The sequence below is a fragment of the Anastrepha ludens genome, chromosome 2 (assembly GCF_028408465.1).
Source record: "Anastrepha ludens isolate Willacy chromosome 2, idAnaLude1.1, whole genome shotgun sequence".
Classification (NCBI taxonomy): domain Eukaryota; kingdom Metazoa; phylum Arthropoda; class Insecta; order Diptera; family Tephritidae; genus Anastrepha; species Anastrepha ludens.
In genome coordinates, this window is record NC_071498.1 from 22,221,380 (window position 1) to 22,244,322 (window position 22,943).

Sequence of the window (22,943 nt, forward strand, 5' to 3'; positions counted from 1 at the left end):
AAAATTAAAAATTAAAAATAATAATTTGTACAAAAAGAACAAAGTTACAGAACTTAAAAACATCAGATATTGATAAGGGAATACAATAAAACCTCATGCGGGTCCATTGGACAAATGACTACCACTAATACTTGCGTCAAATGCCACTTAAATTGATTTGGCTACAGAGCTCGTACACGAAAAAAGGTTTCAATAATATTTTTCTGAAATTTGCAATTTTTCGCAAGCGCTCCGGCTCTGAAAGTATTCGATGCGGTACCAGCTGGTGGTAGCAGAGGAAGAGGAAGGCCTCCTCTGCACTGGAAAGATCAGATGGAGAAGAACTTGGCTTCACTTGGTGTTTCCAACTGGTTTAATATGAAAAAGAAACGACTGGCGCACTTTGTTAAAGTCGGTCAAAATCGTTTAAGCGGTTAACGTACCAATCTAGAAGAGAAGAAGCTCTCTTACGACTACGAGTGCTGGACAAAACGATAACCAAAGACAAAATAAGCTTAAGAGTTTTCTAAAGAAAAGTACACCGAAGAGTGTTGGGCCCCACACCCGGCACTGAATACGCTGCAATGACGAACTTCTGAACTTATGCCGGGAAGACATCGTTAAACACATAAAATCCCACAGAATATTGGGAGAGAGCCGCGCATAGTGGACAGCCGCCCTCAAATATTAGCAAATTTTTTAGCAACAAATTTCCTGACGACTCGTGTCCGAAGACGTCCAAGATTAACCGGACTTGACCAATTCATAGCCACTCTGAAGAAGCTGGAGGTCTTTTGCTATGTATCGAACAGAATGGAAGGGGATTGTTGGCGAACCTAAAGCTTACTCTGAGCTGTGGTCGCTGTTCGACGATGATGCTGATGATTACTGCTGTTTTCAGCAGGTTTTATGTTTTAATGATTAACGATGATTATTACTGGGTTTGTTAGCGCATGAACTATATGTTTACAATATATCAACCGAAAGAGTAAACATTGCAAACATACAATCAATCATAGCTGATCGTCTTTCAGTTCCACTGACTGCCCTTGAATCTGTCCAAGGATCTGTCCTTGGTCCAACACTTTAGAATATCATATACGACGGGGTCCTCAAACTAAAACTACCAGACGTTCCTACTATCGTAGGCTATACGGATGAAATTGCTCTTTTAGTAACGGATAGACGCATAGACCCGGTGGCAGCAAAAAGATGAGACTATGGTTGGCAAAGGCCGGATAGGAGTTGGAAGCCCAAAAAACCGAGGCGAAGAAAAAAGAAGCAAATAAAACTACGTATCAGCACCCCTGAAATAATCTCTAAGGAGTCGATAAAGTATCTTAACGTGATAATAGATAGGCTACTTAGCTACAAGCAGCACTTATCTGCGGTAAGCGCAAGAGCTGATGCTCTCAGTGGAGCGCTAGCGCGAACACTGCCTAATATTGGCTGGCCGCAAGGCAGCAGAAGATGTCTCTTTTCGACGGTAGTAGACTCCGTAGTCTTTTAAGTTGCCACGATATACGCCGGAGCCCAAACGTCCAGCATATAATACGCAGCACCTGCACTACGCTGAAGTGCAGTAAGGGTGGTTTGTAAATACAGAACGGTCTCAAGTGACGCAATAGGCATTATCGCAGGCAAACTAACAGCTGACATTCAGGCAAAGGAATTGATCTGTCTCTATAGCAGGCGAGGAGCTAAGCCGTTGTTAGAAGAAGAAGTTGCAGAGTGACTGCATTCGATAGTAGTTCGGCAAAACAGATGGGATTCGTGCCAACTAACGGACGCTTAACTCATAGACTTATGCCTTATGCCAAATATTAGTCAATGGGTGGCCAGGAAACAAGGAGACGTTGACTACTCTCTCACTCAAATACTGAGTGGTAACAGTGGTTTTTTGGAGTACCTCCATCGATTTAATCTGGAGAACACCTCGTTGTGCGCAAACTACCACAAAGCGATTGAGAGTGTGGAACACATGTTCTTCTACTGCGATCGTCTCAGAGAGAAGCATCTAATGCTTAAAGAACTTCTGGGTGGACAGCTGTGGACAGCGAATTACCAAGATGATCGCATCAAATACTTGCTGGAATGCAGTACAAAATTTTACAACAATGATAGAGCTATACCTTCAACGCACAGAGTGGCAATGCTTCACAGCAGCTTTCGACTGAAAGTAGACTGCCTACTAACTGTCGACAAATCACAGACGTCTTAGCCAAATGCTCACGACGGTATCCGACCACGACATGTCGGTAATAGTTACGAATTTTTTTTTAGTTCCATTTGCTGCAGAACCACTTATGAAGCGTAAGCAATGGATGCTATCGCTAGCGTATATCCTCCATACGCCCATGTGAGAGAAACCTGTACGCCAGAACCTGTTGTGCCAATAGAAATAAACGCGGCTTCACCTGGATGAAATGCTATCACGGTCCCAGGGTGGAATTTAGCCGAGGAGGTTTGCTAGATTATAGAGTTAGTGGGTGTATGCCCCACATACATGTTTCTGACATTTTGATTTTAAACTCACTACAAAACAAATAAACAAAAATAATGGGCCACTCACTTCAAATTTCATAGTTTTATGCGAATTATTATAATGCCAAAAAATTGCATATTCCATTTATTACCTATAAAAAATTTAATATATACTTGTAATATGGAAATATGTGTTTTTAGCCACTTTTACATAATCTCGGTGAGTCTAGCGGTGTTGCCACAGCACCAGCAGCAGCAGCACTTCAAATACATTTTTTTCACCATCGATGCTATTTGTTTGTGGGAGCGTAGGCCGAGCCCCACAGCCAAGTGTGCGCATTGACTTTTTTGCTATCGCTTGGAATGTGAAAATTATTATTATTATCATTTTGCGAAAAAGGCAAATAAAAGATATGAGGCAAAAAATATATATAAAAAAAAAAACAAGTAAGCAGCGCATCGCTTTCAGCCGAAAAAAGTGGTGTAGTGAGACGTTGTGAGAGCTAATCCCCTGTTACCACTGTGTTATATGACAGAAATACTCGTAGTCGCAGTATTAATTGTGGTAGTTACAGTTTTTGCTATTGTCGCTGCTGCTGCAACGGGCCACACATGTGTGCCACAAAATGCGATTTCAAAGACTCCTCGGCTCGCATCTGTGGATCTGAGTTTTTGCGCATCTAACAGACACACGCTTTTGTTTTTATATGCATGCACGTGTATGTGTATGTGTGCTTTCTTTATATAAACATACATACACATATGCACACACTCCCATATTTACTTAAATGCCTTCACATATGGCAAACACAGCTACCAGTGCGTGTGGCGTTAATTAATTGTTGTAGAAAGATTTCACCGCTACCCAATGCAATGGCGTTGAATTAAATTCGCTCGTAACGTTTAAGCGGCTGATAAGGCGGCTAATGTTGCTGTTGCATAAATGTACGAACACATTGACAAGAGTACAATATTGTACAACGGTACATATGCAAACAATGTTGACGTCTGTTTTATATACTTTTTTGATGCACGGTTACTAACTGCCAAAGCTACTGCCATGGAAAAGGGGTTTAAGGCACATAGAGATGTTCAGCGAATTTGTATTTGAGGGTTTTGTGAAGCATTTTATGTAAATGAATAATTGGCGCTTAAGCCCTTTTACACGGCCAAAAAGGGCCGAGCTCCTTCTGGGATTTGTGGTGTGCGTTTAGATGTTTTTCCACAAATGGACGAACCTACAGTTTTATGCCATATCCGAACGGCAGATGGTTTGTATGAGGAGCTTTTTCATGACAGAAATACACTCGAAGGTTTGCCATTGCCTGCCGAGTGGCGAATTAGAAAAAACGTTTCCTATCATTTTGGAGTTTCATACACGGAGATTCGAACCTACGTACTTCGTCGAAAATTGTCATGTTTTGAAGCTACGTAAATTTCAGCAGACCCCAAATTTGATCTCAGCTTTTCTTCACACCAGAGAGTTTATTTTGCAAGCCTTTGTGCGCACAATTCATTCTATATTCTTGGATTTCCAATCACTTTCGTTTAGTCTTCCCCTTCTTTTTGTGTTCTGTTTATTTCTGTGCCGACGCTACGGCACTATATTCCATCAGGCAATGTCATGCCGGCGCGTGACTACCATTCGGCAGTGACCGGGTTAAAAACACTGAACAGGAAGCAACAAATGATGGAAAAAGGTTTTCCAATAGCGATCGTCCCTCGGCAGACAATGACAAGCTCCTCATAAAAACCATCTGACGCACGCAAAAATAGAAGGAAGTGCTCGGTTAAATGAAAAACAAAAAGTGTAAGTGATAGGTATTTCATCAGGTAATAGGAGAGTAAAATTCACTTGGCCCGATTGTAGTCGTAAGGAAAGACACATTTTGTTGGCACAGCCTGATTCTATAATACATTACCGTATTTCCTGACTTTTTAGTTGCCATTACTCACCACAAAAATCTACGAGATTATTGTAGAAGCTGAGTGCGTAAAAATAAGCAAGAGGCAGTGGATGGAGATGGCCAACCTTTATACAGAAAGGGAGATACATCATGGGAGCTTATATGTTCCCATGTCAGCCGGTGCTGCTTTACTGGAACAACCTGGATTTATATCCGGCCAAGGACTGTCACTCCAGCAGCATTCTCCGCAAATGTATAGGGAGTGCTTATGCTGCTACAACAACATTGGAGCTTGTAAAGGGTCTTCCGACATCATTTCCATAATGAGCACTTCTGCAGGTGAAATCCACCAAACAGTCGATTCATGAATGCCTCATGGTTGAGAATATCGAGATAGCAAGGTTGAAGTTTATTCAGCAACACTTTGCGCTACAGCAGCAAGTAGTGAAAGTAGTAGTGAAATACTTAGGTATTCAACTTGACTGTAGGCTTACTTTCTTACGGCATGCGGCTACCAAAGCAGCAAAGGTCACGGGTACGCTAAGTAGATCAATGGCAAGCATCGGTGGGCCAACACAGAGCAAAAGAAAGTTAACTATGGCGGCTACAATGCGGCTCAATTCTCCTGTACGGCAGCGAAGTATGGGGAATTGCGCTAAACTGCAAAGCCAAGCGCAAAGCACTGGAGACTGTGCAACGAACAGCGGCACTCAGAGTTGCCTTAGCCTACCGCACTGGTACGGGACCTCATGGTCCGGGAACGAATGGATACGTGGGACTCCAAGAAGAAGCACGTCATCACTAGCTTCTCAGAACGGATATGCCAAACCATGCTGCGGTGGCAAAGTCGATGGGACACTGAACCGAGTGGCAGATGGACGACGAAACTTATTCCATCCATTGACAAATGGGTCCAAAGGAATTTCGGGGAAGTGAGCTACTTCTTAACTCAATTCTTCTCGGGCTACGGTACTTCCGGAGATACCTATACCACATGGGTATATACTGCGAACGCTGAGCGATGACGCTGAAAACACGTGTTTTAGTTGTAACAGATAGCTCGCGGAAAGAAATGCTCTGAGGGAGCAGATTGGCGACATCGGTAAAGAAATACATCGAGAACGACAACAAAGCGAGGCCGCACAGATAGAGACACAAGAAGACGAGCCTATAGCATGAAAGTTGGCTACAAATATGGTGCACCCAGACGTGGGTGAATAGAACTGGTTCTTTATGGATGCCGTTCTGGGCCCTGCCGAAATAATATAGAAAGCAGTTCCACGACGCAGTGAACGACGGTCGCAATAATTTTAACGTATTTTTTTGTCGTGTAAAATTATACATCTGTCTACTTGACAAATGTCAAAGATGGCATAAAAAAAATACCTACTGACATCTAGGCGTCAATTTTGCAAGACCATTTACATATATACAAATGGTATATACTGAACTCTGCAGAATCTGCCCAAGGAAACAGACTCCATAAATTACCCTAGTCGACTTAACATATCCACCCGACACATAAGGAAATTCGGTGTTTAGTGCTTCCGCCTTTTCATATCCTAACCTAGCCTAATTTTGCAAAAAATCGTATCATACCCTCATGGTACCTTGTAGCAAGTTTTTAATAGGTAGAGAGTCTTATAAGAAATTAAACTCTAGCTGAGTTTCTTTACTATTTTGTAAACTTTTAGAAAACCTGTAGTTTAGCCATTCATTGTAAACCTCCCTCTTATGAGTACTCTGACTATGCAAGCTAAGAACTGTGGAGTGTTTCCCAGTATTTATGAGATTTTCTGTAATTTATTGTCGCATCGGAAAGTACCCACTTGATACTGGACCTACGGCCATGGGACTTCATTGATATACTCATTTACGAATTTACATTCAACAAAGAATTAATAAATTGTCCAACACAACAGCTGTTGCGTTGAAAACCAAACCCATTAAAAGCCTCAAGGACTAAAAATAATAAATAAAATGAAAAAATTTAATAAACGGCATAAATTCGTGCATAAAATGCGCAAAAGCTCTACTTTTGTGGTGAGAATACTTGAACAAAAAAAAAAAAAATAAAGTGAGGCAACAAAGTATCAATCAGGAGCAAAGTAGCACAAAGTAAACTAGTGAAGATGGCGAATATGTAGATTTATGTGTTGCCTTGCACGCAGCACTTTGCGAATAAATTGCATTGACTGCAAACACTTTAAAAGCTGCAGATGAAAAGTGAATTAATGGCTTTTGCAAAAGAAAAAGCGAAAAATACTTAAATAAAAATTGATTGTAATTCAATTATGTGAATGAATGAATGCAAATATAAGTAATTTTCCGAGTTGCAGACAAATAAACAACAAATACTCAAAGCAGACAATTGACAACAGACAACAGCAGGCCGACAGCAGACGGTGGATGACTACAAAGGAATGGACAGAGAGCAGTGAAGGTTTGAGGTTAGTGCAAAATATAGACAACTGGAAAGGTGAAGTGATGAATTACCAAACAGAATGTAGAAAATATTCAGTCAGCAATGTGGAAAAGTCAAAGGATGGATCTGGAAGGCGGGTGCAGTTCGAGGCAAAGATGGAGGATACAAATGATTTGCTGCGGTGCTGCAGCGAGGAGTGGTAGGAGCATCAGCTGTCAGGCGTATCGACAATCAATCAATCGACGTGTTGAGAACCAACCCGACAACTGGAAAGGAACACTGGCAAATGGCAGCAGAGAAACAATTGCAATAATAAAAAGGAGGTAATGCAAAAAAGCTATTGGTAAGAGTGCATTTCATATTGATTGACTTGTTTGAGGACGTAGTTGCAATTCTGTAAAGTTAGAAACACTTCCGTTCAGCGATAGCCTGTGAAGGAAGTACGGTAGCACACTATTTTTTTTTTTCAACTGGAAAATAATCGTAAAATATTAGATGGCATTTGTGCCATGAAAAATATTTTCATAAACACCATCTGCTTTATGGCTATGGACTAACACTGTTTGTATAATTCTTTATTATTTGCTTCCAGTATTTTATCCAGTAATACTAGCTATGGATTGACTTTGGATTGTTCATTACAATTTTTAGCAAATAAAAGATTTTTTTTAATAGCTGATAGCTTAATAGCTGATTTTAATAAATAGCTAATACTAAGCTCTCAATAATAAAGTTGCATAGTGATATTCCCACAACTTTTCGAATTATATTCAATTACGTACAGAGAATCAAAAATGGCAAAACATTTTCCCAAAAAATTTTAATAAAAAAATAAGATTAAAAAAAAATTCTAAAAAATATTTTATCTTAAAAAATTAAAAACATTTTTTTTATTTTAATTGAAAAACATTCTTTTTAATTTTTGAATAAAAAAAAATCACAAAAAAAAAAATAAAAAAAAAAAAATTTAATGCTGAAAAGAACTGAACACATTTCAGATATTTTTCCAAAAAACTTTAATAAACAAAATAACAGTTGAAAAATATTTTATCTTAAAAAATTAAACAAAAAATTTAATGCTCATAAGAACTGAAAATATTTCAGATATTTTTCTTTATTAAAGTTGCCAAAAAACTTTAATAAAGAAAATAAGATTTTTTCAAAAAAATATTTTATCTTAAAAAATTAAAAAAAAAAACATTTTAGTGCTAAAAAGAACTCAACATATTTCACTTTAAAAACTTTGTTTACAAATTATCAAAATTGAATAAATCTCCAAATCTTCTATACTATAAAGGTGAATGTCTGTACGTTGTCCGCGCATCACCACGAAACGACAACACCAAATGACGTAAAAATTTTTATACATTCATATTTTTACCCAATGAGGGTTATAGGCATGTTTTTATGATGGAACTCCCTTCCCACAGCCCCCAGGTCGCCCCACCACTCTCATTCGTCACTAATAATCGAATATTTGCTTCAATTTAATCTAAAAAACCTTAGTTTTTCCTATTTTCCACTATTTATAGCACACTTTAGACTTCATAATCCGCATAAGCTGTTCAACTATGACCCAAATGCAAAGTTCAAGAACGGTTTGAGATAGAAAATTAATAAAAATAATTTTGCTTGATATTTTTCTGATTGGTTGGTTTCATTTAGATTTCTTCAAAAAAAATTTGTTCGCCAAAAAATATTTTATCTTAAAAAATATATTAATAAACGTTTAAAAACATTTTTTGTTTAATTTTAATTAAAAAACATTATTTTTTTAATTTTTAAATAAAAAATTTTTTTTTCCAAAATATATTTAACCTTAAAAAATTAAAAAAAAAATTTAATACTGAAAAGAGCTGAAGATATTTCAGATATTTTCCCTTATTAAAGTTCCAAAAAAAACTTTAATAAAGAAAATAGGAGTTTTTCGAAAAAAAAATTTTTCCAAAAAATATTAATCTTAAAAAGTTAAAAAACATTTTTTTTTAATAAATAAAAAAATTCTAAATAGAAAAAACCTAAAAAAAAATATTGAAAAAATATATCTTGAAAAATTAAAAAAAAATTTAGTGCTGAAATGAACTGAAGATATTTCAGATATTTTTCTTTATTAAAGTTTCCAAAAAACGAAATAAATAAAAAAATTTTAAATAAGAAAAATTTTTCCAAAATATATTTTATTGTATCTTAAAAAACCAAAAACAAGAATTTAATCCTGAAAAGAACTGAAGACACATACGAGCCCAAACCACTATTAATTCGAACAGCATGTTTTTTTTTTCAGTGCGCAATGTTTAACACATTATATTATCAATACTACTAAATATAGCGCATACCAATGTATTTTGTCTTAAAGAGAATTTTATTCTCTTAACGATTGAAAAAAGAGATTTGTTCTACATCCAACAACAACAACAATATGAGTAATTTATTCAAAGGGTAGTCTTAAGAGATAAGAAAAAAATTACCACTATTAATTCGAACGCTGCGTAAGCCCACCTTTATCTCAAAAGAAGAGCAAAACAAAAGCAACCAATGTAACGGAATCGCTATCTACAGTTATAATCTGCAAATAATATCACAATACAGCATGCAAAAAATTTAAAAATTGCTGCAATTTAGTGCAAGTTTAGCAACGATGGTACGTGGTAAGCCTATTTGCAACGAAATCAGAGTATTGATTAGAGATTATTTTAAATCTGGGAAGACACTTACGGAGATCAGCAAGCAATTAAATTTGTCTAAATCATCTGTGCATGGAGTGATAAAAATTAAAAAAAAAACTGGGAATATTGAAAATAACATTGAAAATAGAGGCCGAACATCAGCCATAACACCCCGCGACAAAAGTCAACTGGCCAAAATTGTTAAGGCTGATCGACGCCAATCTTTGAGAAATTTGGCTTCTGAGTGGTCGCAGAAAATTGGCAAAACTGTAAAGCGAGAATGGACGCGACTACATTTAAAAAATATTGGATATGGTTTTTTTAAAGTATGTTTTGTTATTAGCTATGTATGCATCGTACTCAATAACTTATCTTACTCGTAGGCCAAGGAAAAACCCTTGCTTACGCTTCGTCAAAGAAAGAAACGTTTGCAATGGGCTCGGGAAAGGATGTCTTGGACTCAAAGGCAATGGGATACCATCATATTTAGTGATGAAGCTAAATTTGATGTTTGTGTCGGCGATTCGAGAAAACGCGTTATCCGTAAGAGGGCAGACACATACCATAAAGACTGCCTTAAAAGAACAGTAAAGTTTTCTGCAAGCACTATGGTATGGGGATGTATGTCTGCCAAAGGATTGGGAAAACTGCATTTCATTGAAGGGACGCTTAATGCTGAAAAATACATGCATATTTTAGAAGATAGTTTGCTGTCATCAATACCAAAACTGGCAGATTGCAGTGAATTCACTTTTCAGCAGGACGGAGCATCATCGCACACAGCCAAACGAACCAAAAATTGGCTGGAATATAATCAAATGGAGATTTTAGACTGGCCATCAAACAGCCCAGATCTAAGCCCAATTGAAAATATTTGGTGGCTAATGAAGGCTAAAAATGAAGTTGCAGGAGATGTGGGACTCAATTTCTCAAGAACACTGCAAAAATTTGTTAAATTTAATGCCAAAACGGGTTAAATGCGTAATGCAAGCCAAAGGCGACATTACACAATTCTAATGTTAATTAAATTAATGTATTAAGTACGATAAGCAATCATATTACGCAGCGTTCGAATTAATAATGGTAATTTTTATCTTATCTCTTAAGACTACCGTTTGAATAAATTACTCATATTGTTGTTGTTGTTGGATATAGAACAAATCTCTTTTTTCAATCGTTAAGAGAATAAAATTCTCTTTAAGACAAAATACATTGGTATGCGCTGTATTTAGTAGTATTGATAATATAATGTGTTAAACATTGCGCACTGAAAAAAAACATGCTGTTCGAATTATAGTGGTTTGGGCTCGTATTCCACTTTAAAAAATGTTACTTACAAATTTTTAACATTGAATAAATTTCAAAATTGTAAATATTTTTCAAAAGCTTTTCATTTTACTTCTTATTTCAATCAATCCCTTAAATAAACCAAGTTTCAGAAAAATTTACGACAATGTCCAAGCAACTTGAATCACTTGACTGGGAATCGGTCACTTGTAGAAACTTATACCAAAATGTTTTCTTTGTTATTGTTGTTGCTTGCTAAAATCTGGCAAACGCTGCCAAATCCATTCTCCATTCTGCCAATTGAAATTTAGTGCAAATGCACCCAAAACTACTACATAAACTTCATTCCCATTCACATCCAAGCCTGCGACGCTCTAAGTGCGGCCACTGTGGCAGCAAAAGTTGTTAGCCGATTGTCGCGGCACATTTGCTGTGGATAATGTTGCGGCAGTAATTACACACATCCGTTAACACTTAGACATATATTACCTACACATGCGCATATGTAAACTCATACATACATACACACGTTCGCGTTTCCGCTGATTTGCATTCAAAGCGTCGACGAATTTGAATTCCATTTGCGTTGCAGCAACCTGTTGTTATTGTTGCTACTGCTGTTGCAATTTCAACTACTGTAGTATTTTCTGGAGTTTGTTGGTGCATATGACTGCCCATACGGGCATTTTCACTATCTTTTGGTTTCTTTTTCGACATTTCCTTTTCACCAACTTATTCTTTCTATTGTTTTTTCCAATTTCGATTATTATCATGTGTGATACGGTGTTGCAAGCGACTCCGTGTTAATATTTTGTTGCATAATTGTGACAGCGACTCCAAGCATAACAAAACGCAAACAACAATAACAACAATAGTTCACGAAAGCTAACAAATAAGTGGAGCTAAACGGCGCGAAATGATCCAGAGGAAATTAACCAGCTGGTGGTTCTATTATACTCGAAGTTGCGACACGAAAAAACAAAGCAAAATAAAAAAATATTGTTCATAAATGTACTGTGAAATGTTTATAGCTATTACAACAATAAGAAAAGTATGATTACAATAAAATTAGCAAAACTCGATGTTGAAATTGTGTAAAATTATTTAAAAAGTGATATTTGGCTGGGGGTAGCTTTCGTGAATGGAAAATGGAATGGAATGATATTTTCTTACTTAGGCCATTTGATAACGAAAAATATGAAATTTACATTTACAATTGTAATAAAATTTTCATATTTACTGTATGCAATCGAGTATTACGTCCAGCTAGTAAGTATCTCCAGCACTTAACTGATGTTCGGCATACGACGTAGCCCCGTAAATTATACATGCACGGCTGCTAAGTGAGCTCTAATGATTAAGGCTCTAACAGGCTGTGGTTGACGCACACCTGTCATGCACCCCTTCAGATTAAAGATATGGTGAATGCAGAGACTATCAGTTCTTGAATTTCGTCATCACTGCGATGTTCTTCTACTCCACAGAATCTCAGAAGTGACAGCGAATTTTATATTATTCTAAGAATTTTTCAATTTTTCCAGATGGCTCCAAAATGGAACTCGTATTCTCACTTAGAGAAGCTCATGGACTTGTAGATCGATGTAATGCTTCTCGTCTAAGCAATTGACATGGCAGCAAAGCTGGTGAGCAGGTTGTAAATCTTTCACAACGCACATTTTTGTAGGGTTTTTTATTTTTGTAGGCCTTCAGCCGATAGTGCACAACTCGTAAGTGCGTTTAAGAATTTCGCAGAATCCTACGATTTTCAGCGGCAGCACTGCACCAATTTTAACTGTGTAGCGCGACATGTTGTTGTTGTTGTTCAAGTGATTGAATATTTCTACTGAAATAATCCTAGTTAGCGACCAGCACCGTTTTAACGGGACATAGTAGATGATTTTGTTTTGTGAGGAGCTTTTTCAAGGCAGAAATACGGTCGGTGGTTTGCCATTGCCTACCGAGGGTCTATCACTATTAGAAAACACTTTTTCTATCATTTGATGTTTCATACTCGGAAACTTGAACCAGTGCACTTCCAAAGGGTAATCACGCACCAACCTATTTGGCTACTGGCACCATCTGCCGTTCGGAGTGGGTTTAAAATTGTAGGTACCTCCATTCGTGGAACAAAATCAAGACGTACACCACAAATGAGAGGAAGAGCTCAGCCAAACACCCAATAAAGGGCCAAGTGCCAGTGCTCACGAGAAGTTTCGGAAACTGTTCTGGAACAATGTATTTTCCCGCAATATTCCTATGTGCAGAGCTTAGAGCAGATCAAGTGGTACAAATTCAGCACAATCATAGTAGTTTAGTACTGGTGCATTTCCTACAGGGCGTCTATCATAATGCAGTATGTGACTTAAACATAATGCAGTATGGGAATGGCACAAAGATAGTGGTTTGGTATTAAGAACCTGCGAGTGAAACATTTTTGGACATTGGAACTGATGAGCTTACTTTTTGGTTGCTCGAATGTATGAATCGTTAATTAATAAAAAAAAAAAATCAAATAAATCTGTGAAATGGCTGAAAATGAGACTATATTATTTTTATTAACAAAATATAACAGATTAAAAACTGTGCGATCAAGAAGGGGGGGAAAAGTACATACAGACTATAATTAATCAAAATGATTTCTACTATCCAATTTTCAGCGAGTATTGGCTCACGAAACTTTTATTAATTTTGATTTGGATTTGTTTTCCATTTTATGGCATTGAAAAGAAAGTATGTGATTACGAGATACGTGTTGGCACAAAAAAATAGTTGGTATCTGTCAGATACTTCTTCCATTTGCTGCAATTCGACAGCTGGACGCACATTGCTGCCGCTCAGCGGGATAGCGCAAATAAACAATGGCAAAAGCGAATACGTTTGTGTTTAGTAAAAACTCCACGCCAATCTATTCAATTGTATCTAGTTACGAGCGCGCGGCACATAGCCAAGCAGTGCATAGATACTCTGAGGCAATGTACATATGTGTGTGTGTGTAGATAATTGTAAGCGAAGCCACATTGTTACTGTCAATATCCAATTGTTTGTCGCCGTCACGCCGACACGCTGATAAGTTAATTGCATTCCTTGCAGTTTATTAACATTTCAATTTCAATTTGAAACAAAAGCCTAGTATAAGTGTAAAAGCTGCATATACAGGGTGGCCCAACAAAAGTTTGGAGTTGGAACTATAGATGTTTTTGACTTTTACTACTAAATAACATCACTGGTCTGCCAAAAAATTAGGTTGCGTCGCTTTTTGTTTGAACAATGTTGGGAAATATTAAATTCCACTACCGAATAATCGAATCAGTCGAAAAGGTGATATCAACTGGCCATTCGACTGTTTTTGGAAATGCTATGAAGGTGTAGTAGTTAAGGATAAGTGTTGCACTAACCTTGCAGGCATGACTGAAGAGTTGAAATAAAAATAAAAAAAATAAATCAAAGCGGCTTTGGTGGGATAATTGCCGAAACTCACGGAAATGTTCTGAAAAATTAAATCAACAGAATGGACTACTGTAAAGCCAGCGGAAGGCATTTTAATGAAATTGTGTACCATAATGCTAGCGGCGTCGAACATCAATCATATTTGACACTTGAGAACTAGACAGCTGCAGTATATAAAAAGAAAAAACAAAAAAAAAACGCGTAATGGAGCGCGTGAAGGGCAAAATAAGGATATCCACCCTGTACATTTTGCATTTATTTATTTATTTAAGTCTCTTACTGACTAATAAAATAATTTCTTTTATTTAGTAAAAGAAGATATTTAAAAACAAAATCGGATGATTAATTTTGCGCCACCTTGTATTACACATTTTTTATTTATTTATTTACTTGAGCATGCAAAAATCTTTTATAGACTAATACATTTTTTTTTATTTAGAGAAAAAAGTATTCAAAAACAAAATTGGATGATTAATTTTGCGCCACCTTGTACTAAACATTTTGGTTTATTTATTTATTTGAGCGTGCAAAAGTCTCTTACAGACTTATAAAATCATTTTTTTTTGTTATTTACAATAGTAAAAAATTTATTCGAAAACCAAATCGGTTATTAATTTTGCGCCACCTTGTGTTATACATTTTGATTTATTTTAGCACACAAATTTCTCTCACAGACTAATAAAATCCTTTTTTTTAATTAGTAAAAAAGTCATTCCAAAATAAAATCGGGTGATTAATTTTACGCCACCTTGTATTATACATATTTTATTTATTTTAGCACACAAAATTCTCCTTACAGACTAATAAAATCCTTTTTTCTCATTTAGTAAAAGAATTATTCAAAAACAAATTGGACGATTAACTTTGCGCCACCTTGTATGGAAAAAAAAACATATTGAAAAATATTCGTGCGCATTTTAGTCACAATTGAATTAAATTCCAAGTGCAATAGGGACCCCATTGCACAATCTGTGGACTTAAGTAAGTATTTATTTGATTTTTCATATAAGTGGTAGCGTAAACATATCAAAAGAGAGGCATCTAAGCCCTACAAAAGCGGTCATGTCGTGGCACTGAAAATGTGGGACTGTTTCGATCAGCGAACGTGGAGTAGATATGGGAAGGCTACATTGTTAAGAAAACTTCAAGAATTTGATGAAATTTGACTTGTTGCCCAGCAAAAGAAGGTCGCGAGATCTCTGAAGATGAGCTCGGCTAGGGATCAACTTATGGTACGAAATGATACGCAGTCGCTGTATGACATATTGAGTGTCAAGCGGATTTGACGAAAATCTGCACTGGCGGCCAAGCACGCTTTTTGGTTAAAAAGCGATAGTAAAGTAATATGATATCTGAGCATTATCCCTTCTGATTTGTTGCTTATTTTTTGTGCCGCAAATTGTTGTATGGCCCTGTGTGGTCCTGTATGACGTAAAAATCATCAGAGCGCTAATCAAATTGAACTAAAGTTGCCTGTAAATATAAGCCTACTCTAAAAACATGGATACATTTTTTGCGGAAAGTATTTAGAGAAATTAGAAAACCCAACCGTCAACGACGGACTTCCAGACAATGCAAATTCGTGGCTTGAAAGTGTCCAGAACACCTTTGTGCGTTATGCTTTGCGTTTTTTGAATTTCACAAAACCATTTCCATTCTATAAAAGTCGCTGTTTGCTCATTAATCTAAAAACTATAGATATTTTCAAAGGACTATTCTCTCCCTCGCTTTTGTTTTCGATTTGATAAGTGGAGCGATTGACTACCCATCGCAACTCGAGAAAATTAATTTCAATACTCCTCAGCGAAGCTTACAAAATCATGATAATTTCTGGTAATCTGATAATTTCGTTAGAACGAATTATGCTTCCAATGCTCCGATTTCTAAAACTTTGAGAGAATTTGTTTCGCTTTCAAATCATATGGGTCTCGGATTTTTCTTCCACAAAGTGCCACATACTTTATTTGCCTATTATTTTTATTATTTATTTTAATTTTAATTTTATTATATAATTATTTATTATAATTTAAATTATTTTTATTTTAATTACAATAATTAATTAATTTAATTATTTTTTATTATTTCATAAATATTTATACAGTTTTATTTTTATAAATTTATTTAAAACATTTATTTGTTTATTTTTTGGAAATTTTATTTTAATTTATTTATTTGGTTTTACAAAAATTGTTCGCTTATTATTTAAAAATTGTTTTTATTTTAATTAATTAATTAATTTGTTTATTATTTCAAAATTTTTTATTATTTTACTTTATATTTTTAAAGAATTTATTTATTTATTATTTCTTAATTTTATGTTACTTATTATTTAAAAATTATTTGTATTTATTTATTTATTTAAATAGTGTATTTGTTTATTTTTTAAAAACTATTTTTATTTTAATGAATTAATTTAAATAATTTATTTGTTTATTATTTCAAAATCATTTTTAATTTAATTTATTTATTTTAAAAATTTATTTTATTTTTATAAATTTATTTAAATAATTTACAGTAGGTTCTGTTTTTATGCGGCTTTTTTTTATGCGGTTTTGAAATAGTGCGGTTTTTTTTTAATTACAAAATGCATGTCGACCTATCGGGAATTGTACATATAAACAAGATTCTAAACCAGCTAAGCAAAAACTCATCACAGATTACATCAGAAATGCTAACCCTACAAGTATGGAAGATATATAAAGATATAATTTTCAAAGATACAATATTTTGTTTATGCGATTTTATTACATTATTTCAGATTTATGCGGTTTTAGCATTTGAAACGTATCTATAGTTTTACTATAGAACTAGTAGCTTTTTTTATGATGTTTTTTTATGCTGTTTCTTGCGGAACGTATCTACCGCATAAAAACAGAACCTACTGTATTTGTTTTTTACTTAAAAATTTTATTTTAATTAATTTGTTTGTTTTTACAAAAATTGTTCAGTTATTATTTAAAAATTATTTTCATTTATTTAGTTAATTTATTTAAAAAATGCATTCGCTTATTATTTCAAACTTAGTTTTATATTATATTAATTTATGTATTTATTTAAGTAATTTATTTGTTTATTATTTCAAAATTATTTTTAATTTAATTAATTATTTGATTTAAATAATTTATTTATTTATTATTTTCAAATTAATTTTATTAATTTATTTATTTCAATAATTTATTTGTTTATTATTTCAAAATTATTTTTATTTTAATTTATTTATTTGTTTATTATTTCGACATTTTATTTTAATTAATTTATTTGTTTTAACGAAAATTGTTCACTTATTATTTAAAAACTATTTTCATTTTAATTAATTTTTTTTTTAATATATTCGCTTATTGTTTCAAAATTATTTTTATTTTAATTGATTAAATTAATTAATTTCTTTATTATTTCAAAAACTGCATTGCCAAAAATTTTTCCTGCATCGAGTTGCTCTCTCCCTCATAGCATAATTCAGGCAACCTATTAGCCGATTCATTACACGTAAGTCTGGAATTATATAACTACTTGCTTGTCGATATAAAAATCTTAACCAAAAGCGAAGCCAATAAAAAAAATCATCAACTGAATCACTATCACTTGCATCACGTCAGCGTTAAATTCGAACATTTTTTCAATTGCTGCCATTTGCAGATTTTATTGAAAGAAAATCATTTTGCTGAAAAAAATAATTGCTTTGTATTTTTTTTTCTTCTGTTTTTTTTTTTTTTGTTTTTGTTTCTGCAATTTTTCAAAGTTGCTTAATGTGTAAATTCAGTTGAATTCATAACATTTTCCTTTTTGTTCACTTTTTCAGTTATTGTTGTTATTACGATTTCTGATTTGGCAATAATTTGGTGGTTGGCGGTTGGCCGGTCGGTGGTCGGCGGTCGGCGATATCGTGTCGTATTCACTCAATCAAACTGCCAGTCAAATTGGTCTGTAACAGACAATCAGCAGACAGACAGAAGTGATTTTCACATATGGAGCAACAAATTTACACACATACATGCATACATAGGCACATACGTGCATTTTTTGCATAATCACTTTGCTGAAGTTCAGCTGGGGCGCAAAAGCTCGATATCACTTTATAACCTCTTTCGACATTTCAGTTCAAAATTTGTTGCATTTGTTTTTTTTTAATTCTTTTTTTTTTGTATATTACATTTTTTTTTTAATTTTCAAACTGCACTCACTTTAACCGCGATAATTTGAGTTTCCTTTCCATTTCACTATCTATCACGTTTTCTTTAATTTTATCTGATTGCAGAAATATTTAATTTTTTTTCGTATTTTGCTTTTTGTTTCCTCTCACTCACCACTTACGCGTTCATCGGCACTGAGCAGCCTTCAATTGTGCTGACAACAGCTCATTACACTAACGCGGCAACCAGCAAACTAACTGACTGGATGACGACTGATCTCAACAGCTCGGCGGCCACAAACCATTTGCTTAGTCAACTTTTCTTTTGTCATCGCAGCCGTTAAGCGCTGCCACTGCCGCTGTCGCTGTCGCTGCTTTTGCGCTTATCGAAGTGATCACATTGGCCGATGGCGCTGGTATATGCGATAAATTTTATTATTAGCTTTTGCACGTAAATACAAGCATTTTCAAGTATAGATATATGTACGTACTCGCACAAATACGCTTGCAAATATCTATGTGTGTATTTATGAATAGAAATTGTTTATATTAATTTTTTATTTGTCCACTTAAAGCCGCTATTCGATAAACGACTATCGCTGTGCTATGCTATGCTATTTTATTATTTGTTTTACGTGTTTATATTGGTTTTACCGGTGATGATTTGCACAGGTGATTTTTTACTCACCCAATTCACACCCTCCACCGACACAAATATGTTTGTTGTTTACTTTATCAATAACACTGATAAGATGCCGTTATGCTTTATTTTAAATGACTTTCTGGATTTCGTTTTGGTACATCGGCCGTCATTTCAAGCCAAAACAATGATTGATTACTTCTTTCCAAAGCTTTATTTTACCAGATAGCCTTTTTTCTTTTATTTTTATTGAGATATTATAGAGAATGAACGTTTTACTTTTATCATGGAATTCCTTCAAATAATTTTGCTTTTGATTATGCGCATTTGTCGAGGCGACTGTAACTATTTCAATATTTTGCAATTTGAAATTTGACTTTATTACATTCGTTTGAAACGAGGAAGTTGAGTGACTTTCTTTTTCTCACCGCGACTAAAACTGCGTTTACATAAGGCGATTTTCTATGTGATTCAATATCATCTGATAAGACGCCTGTGATGTTGCTTACCATAAGCATTTACAGAGGCAAAAAAGTCGGACAAGTGCTGTGAATTTTTCAGCGTGTTTACATTTTGATAAACCGGAAAATATAAAGATTTATTCCATGATTCAATTATTAAAGGTTTGCTCACTTGTGACGTTAGATTTTTGACACTCCCTTACAAAAGGTTGTATTTAAGAAGTTGAATAAAGGGAACAAATTAAATCCTTTTTGGCAAAAGTGGTAGCGAAAAAGTATTTTCTTACTTAAATGGAAACAAACTACGAATGGTTTAAAAAATAAATTTTAACTAATATTTGAATGTAATAGAAGTTATTGGGCGAAATTGCCAAGTCTAATATTAAAACAAGAAATCATTTCACTTAATCCAAGATTTTATTTTGTGAATTAATTATTAAATTTAAATCCGATCGCGAAGTTGCAAAGCTTCGTCAATATGAAACTATTTTGTTCACAATAAATAAATAATTGGCACGCACAATTCTGTTAGGTGTTTGGCCGAGATCCTCCTCCTATTTGTAGCGCGCGTCTTGATGTTGTCCCACAAATGGAAGAACCTACAGTTTTAAGCCGATTCCGGCAGATGGTTTTTTATGAGGACACCTCATCTATCCAGGGCAAGGTGGGCTCATTAGAAACAAGTTCCGTCAATCCCATCTTTTTTATAATGAGGTCTGCAATGTTATCGATCGCGTCGGGACTATCCAATTATTCTCCCTGTTGTAACTCTTTGGGAAATGCTAGCTCTTTGCAAAACATGAATTCCGTCTAAATCACCACATCATAAGAAATGAAGCTTTGTAAATTCTCCGCTCATCGATCTTGGATTGCGTCAATCTATCATGTCCTGACTTAAGCGGTATGTACTTCATGTCGTACTACCATAGTCCTTTACATACCGATGAAAACTCTTTAACGAGTAATTGCTCGTAAGCAGAACAATCTGAAAATGAAATGTTTTTCTACAAATTTTACTTTTCCTCCACTTTTACTTAAAATATCTAGAGCTAGCAACCCCGTGCCTTGCTAAGGGAGCTGATTTGTCAAGAGAAAACGAGAAAGCTGCTTACTGAGCAAACCTTTTATCATTGAATCATGGATTTATTCATCTTTTTCTATTAATTTTCAATTTGACAACTAAAGTAAACAAAGTTGAATAGTCAATAAATCGCCTGCCTAGTTTGGCCAAATGTCTACTGGGAGCACAACTCATATAAGCGATTTTGCGGAATGGTTGCTGTGCTGAACTATTACGCTTTTTCGTATTCAGTTGGAATTTTTCAACGATATTAAGTGCAAAAACTACGCTGGTCGGCAAGTGGGTTTGTTTATGACTGGCATTCGATTTGTTCCGGGCTCAATGCCGAATGTGGGCATAAAAATTGTATCCCAATAGCGGTCGCCGGACATAAAACTAAAGGTTTATTTCTTTGTAGAATCGGATGTACGTACCAATATATGCCTTATATTATCTTCTATACTATAACTGTCTGACTGTCTGTACGTTGTCCCCGCATCACTACGAAACGACAACACCAAATGACGTAAAAATTGTTATACATTCATATTTTCACCCAATGAAGGTTATAGGCATGCTTTTATGATGAAACTCCCTTCCCACAGCCCCCAGGCCGCGCCTCTACTCTCATTCGTCACTAATAATCGAATATTTGCTTAAATTTAATCTAAAAGATCTTCCTATTTTTCCTATTTCCCACTATTTATAGCACACTCTAGACTTCATAATCCGCATAAGCTGTTCAACTATGACCCAAATGCAAAGTTCAAAAACTGTTTGAGATAGAAAATTAATAAAAATAATTTTGCTTGATATTTTTCTGATTGGTTGTTTTGATTTTATTCAACGAGGCATAGCAACGGATGCCGGGTGTTGTAATATTATGGTTATTAATAAAAAATTATTTTCTACGAAATTATTGTTTGTAATTCTTTTATATGCATATCCTAAATCCCTCCAAATTACTCCTACGCGAACGGGACCGCGGGTTAAAACTAGTATATATAATATATATATATTTATAACTGTAAATATATATTTTTGTGAGTATGTAGTTGAATGTCTGAATGTAGTAGTTGAATGCTTCAGATTTGCGGAACTATATGGATACCCTACATTGTTGTTGCCAGCACTTGTTTAGCGGTTTCATCTTCCTCTCTACAGAACCTGCAAGTTCTATCCAGCCTTCGAATTGGAGACAAAATACTGACACTATTAAGTAAAGAGACAGTTGAACTTAGTAGTTAATAAAGGGAACATGAAACGTGCTCTGTTAATCCTTTAGCAATAAGACAACATTCTACAAAAAATTCCATCAGCTTCTTACTCAGTTTCTTTTTATAATAATCTCTGTGGAATCGTAGGTGTAAATTTCTTCCACAGATAGGCGAAGAATTAAGGGACATCTAATCAACATTTTGTGATTCGAAACAGAGGTTAGGCTAGGAGAAGTGGCTGCCTTCGAAGCACGTAGGCCAGTTAGATGCATCTTGTGAAACCACCGGAACTATCCTATCCTTACTCTAATTGGTCCTGTTTAAGCCATTGCAATGGTTGTGTGGGCTTTAAAAAGCTGGTTATATGATACTAGTTAGTTTGAGATGCGCAACATCGGCAATGTTGTCCGGAAAAGCGATACCGAGCAATCTCAACCGTCTTCTACACAAAGCCATGCAGCCGCATAGAAGGTGTTCGCCTTCCCTTCTTCTTAATTGGTGCGAGTTTAACAAAGCGCGCCAGTCGTTTCTTTCTCGTTGGACACACCAAGTGAAGCCAAGTCCTTCTCCACCTGATCTTTCCAACGCAGAGGAGGCCTTCCTCTTGCTCTACTACCACCAGCTGGTACCGCATCGAATACTTTCAGAGCCGGAGCGTTTGTTTCCATTCGGACGACATGACCCAGCCAACGAAGCCGCTGGATCTTTATTCGCTGCGCTATGTTTATGTCGTCGTAAAGCTCATACTGCTCAGGTGTACAGGAAGGTGTTCGACTGTCTCTTCTTATTTTATATCCTGACAGCTTCCGCAATAGTCATTGGATGGTGCCCAGATAGGTTAACTACTACGATTCTTGAATCCTTTCTTCATAATTTAAGTAGACTCTTAGTGCGACCCCTGCTCCATGTGGGCCACGCTTGTCTAATGTTGACGCAGGTGTTTAGCTGTTTCCAGTTGGAATTTATAACATTTATTTAGAATATAAATTATAAAACCATAGTAGTTATAAAAAATAATTATAGCTGTTATTCTATTTTCTGTACAAGCTCACCAATGCTGGCCCAAGGTTCCTCCTCTAAAGTATTTTCATATGCTTTGTAAGCAATTTTCGTACCTGTAATAACAATAAAAAAAGAGCTAGTTATTTATATTGATTTATTTATTGATACCTTATAATTCTAAAAGTGTAATTTTGTGATCTGAAGTAATGCTGTTAACTACTGGGTTGTTATAGAAAATC

The 22,943-nt window shown here is 35.1% G+C and overlaps 1 protein-coding gene across 10 annotated transcripts in view; it reads right to left on the reverse strand.

The window, feature by feature from the left end:
* The window catches only part of LOC128864919 (uncharacterized), a 145,098-nt gene that overhangs the window by 87,690 nt on the left and 34,465 nt on the right, over positions 1 to 22,943 (reverse strand). For 4 of the 10 annotated variants that reach the window (XM_054104722.1, XM_054104705.1, XM_054104714.1 and 1 more), the window contains one exon: positions 22,755 to 22,817. The exons of 2 other annotated variants lie outside the window; for them this stretch is intronic. The gene's annotated coding sequence lies outside the window, so the exon portion shown is untranslated. 4 more of the 10 variants (XM_054104729.1, XM_054104697.1, XM_054104738.1 and 1 more) reach the window with 4 other exon arrangements.